Source organism: Magnolia sinica, chromosome 17, assembly GCF_029962835.1.
Source record: "Magnolia sinica isolate HGM2019 chromosome 17, MsV1, whole genome shotgun sequence".
In the NCBI taxonomy this organism is placed as follows: Eukaryota; Viridiplantae; Streptophyta; class Magnoliopsida; order Magnoliales; family Magnoliaceae; genus Magnolia; species Magnolia sinica.
Window position 1 is genome coordinate 58468158 of NC_080589.1, and position 3366 is coordinate 58471523.

The 3366-nt window shown below is 42.8% G+C and overlaps 1 non-coding gene across 1 annotated transcript; it reads right to left on the reverse strand.

Annotated features, from left to right (window-relative positions):
* Positions 1-661: 661 nt before the first annotated feature.
* Positions 662-768, reverse strand: LOC131232185 (small nucleolar RNA R71). The gene has a single exon (XR_009164801.1). It is a non-coding gene; the product is annotated as a small nucleolar RNA R71 (small nucleolar RNA).
* Between the last annotated feature and the right edge of the window lie 2598 nt (positions 769-3366).

The following is a 3366-nucleotide window of genomic DNA, read 5'->3' on the forward strand; positions in this document are numbered from 1 at the left end:
CTCCAATTTGGTAATTTCTTTCCAACTCTCTCTTTCTTTCTAGATTTTCTTTTCCTTTCTTAGGATTAGGCTTTAAATTTAATTGAGGGCTGCGAGTGTTTTCATGCCCAAGTGGGCCCGTGACGACACTCGACGTCTCTTGACTGAAGGAGGATTGGTTGAGGGGTTGACTATCCATCGCAGGACTAGACACCGATCGAAATCCCCTGAGTTAACTGAAGTTATGGCTGAAGACCAACCTCCTCTACCCCCACCCAGGGTGGAGGATACCCAAGATGAAAATGAGGTGCAACAGGCACCCCCGCCTCGTACTTTACGAGATTATCTACAACCGGCGGGAGTGAGTATGCCCTCATGCATGATTTTTCCTGAAAACACAGGACAAATGGACATCAAGCCAGGAGTTATCCAACTCCTTCCCAAATTCCATGGACTTGAATCAGAAAGTCCATATTTACATTTGAAAGAGTTCGATGAGATTATAGCTACATTATGTTTTCCTAATGTATCTGAGGATACAATTAGGCTGAAACTCTTTCCTTTTTCCTTAAAAGAGAAAGCTAAGACGTGGTTACATTCACTGCGTCCTAGATCCATTGGCACATGGAATGACATGCAGAGGGAATTCATAAAAAAATTCTTCCCACATCATAAAACGATTACCCTCAGAAAAGCGATCATGAACTTTGCCCAAAAGGAAGATGAAACATTCTTCCAATGTTGGGAAAGGTTCAAAGATTTGGTCAGTTCATGCCCACAACACGGATTTGAAACGTGGCGCATTACAAATTTTTTCTATGATGGATTGACATCTTCCATGCGCCAAATGGTCTAGATAATGTGTAATGGAGAGTTCATCAACAAAGATGTTGACGAGGTATGGGATTACCTCGATAGTCTCGCTGAAAAAACACAATCATGGGACTATTACCCAATGGCGAACACCACGTCTAGGCCGACTCAATTAAAGGAGAAAGGTGGATTATATCTCTTGAAAGAAGAGGATGATCTCAAGTATAAAGTGACTACGCTCATAAGGAAAGTTGAGGCCATGGAAGGAAAGAAGGATAAGGTCAATGAAATTGTTTGCGGCATCTGTGATTGAAACATTCACACAACTGAAAACTGTCCTACAATACCCGCCTTTCGAGGAGTGTTGAATGAACAAGCCAATGCCGTAAATAATTATCAAAGACCTTTTACTGGACCTAACTCCAACACATACAATCCTGGCTGGAAAAATCATCCAAACTTTAGTTGGAGGAATGGACAAACGACGACTCCTCCAGGTTTCTTCAATCAAAATCCAAATCAAGTGAAACCTCAAGAGGAACCGGTTCAAAATCCCATACAAGAGCTGGCTCAAGCAATGCAGGGAATTACAGATTTTATGCAAAAGATAGACTCTCGTATGACGGTTATAGAAAAGGGGATGCTTCCTGCACAACCTCTCCTCAATCCTAAACCGCAGTACAAGAGTAATGATCCCAGCTCTTCAAATCAAATGGGGCATGCTAAATCCATCACCACTCTTAGGAGTGGGAAGATCATTGATAAAACTCTTCTGGTTAGGCCCGAAAAGCCTCAAGAACCAGAAGAGGACAACAATGATGGATCCAGTGATGCCCCACAAAAAGTAGAACTGGAACTTCTAAAGAAGCCAGTTGCTCCATTCCCCCAACGGTTGGTTTCACCAAAACCTCTCTCTAACTCTCAGGATATTCTAGAGGTGTTGAAACAGGTGAAAGTTAACATTCCTCTACTTGATGTCGTGAAACAGATACCTTCATATGCCAAATTCCTGAAAGACTTATGCACGACCAAAAGACGAAAAATTATTCAAAAGAAAATCTTCTTGACTGAGAAAGTGAGTGCCATCCTGAAGCAAGACGTGCCGCAGAAATTCAAGGATCCCGGTAGCCCAACCATATCATGTGTAATCGGGAGCCATCGAATTGATCACGCACTTCTTGACTTAGGAGCGAGCGTCAATTTGATTCCCTACTCGGTATACAAACAGTTAGGTTTGGGTGAATTAAAACCCACCCTAACTACACTACAACTTGCTGATCGCTCTGTTCATGTACCAAGAGGAATAATTGAGGATGTGTTGGTCCAAGTTGATAGATTTTACTACCCTGTAGACTTTATCATCCTTGACACTGAACCCATCAATAACATGAGCACTCAGATTCCTGTCATTCTTGGTCACCCATTCCTTGCCACGTCAAATGCAATTATCAATTGCAGGAATGGTATCATGACTATGTCTTTTGAAAATTTGACATTGGAGTCAAACATTTTTTTCAATAATGGCAGCAACTCAGAGGATGATGACGATTTCCATGACATTAACATGATTGACTCTTTCGTGGAAGATACGACACCTCTGACCTTATCCTCCGACCATCTAGAGACGTGCCTGGCCCACTCCCATGATTTTAATGATGACATGATTAGGGAGACGTGCGCCTTGCTGGATACTGCACCGGTACTTGAAGTTAACCGATGGAGGCCACAATTTGAAGAATTACCACAAACTGATGTAGTGCCTCTACCGTCTAACCTCAAGCCGCCGAAGCTTGACCTAAAACCTTTGCCCTCTAATTTGAAATATGCCTATTTAGGTCAAGATGAGACATACCCAGTGGTGATCTCTGCCCACCTGGAGAAAGAACAGGAGAGTATGCTTATATCTACTCTCATTGAGCATAAAGGAGCCCTGGGATGGACAATAGCAGACCTCAAAGGAATCGATCCCTCGATTTGTACTCACCGCATATATCTTGAGGATAATGTAAAAACCGCTCGGCAACCACAACGTAGACTAAATCCAAACATGAAGGAAGTGGTTAAGGCTGAGGTTCTTAAACTATTGGACGTGGGTATCATATACCCTATATCTGATAGTCAATGGGTGAGTCTAACTCAAGTGGTTCCTAAGAAGTCCGGAATCACCATCGTAGCCAATGCTAATAATGAACTCGTGCCAACTAGAGTCACTACTGGTTGGAGAATGTGCATTGACTACAGGAAGTTGAATACCGTCACGAGGAAAGACCACTTTCCTTTACCATTCATTGATCAGATCCTTGAAAGGTTAGCTGGTCATTCCTATTATAGTTTTCTTGACGGGTATTCGGGCTACAACCAGATAGAGATAGCCCCTGAAGACCAGGAAAAGACCACATTTATATGTCCCTACGGCACCTTTGCTTACCGAAGGATGCCATTCGGACTATGTAATGCCCCTGCCACCTTTCAGCGATGTATGCTTAGTATCTTTTCTGATATGGTGGGGTAATACCTAGAGGTCTTCATGGACGACTTCTCTGTTTACGGTCCATCTTTCAGCAAGTGCTTAAA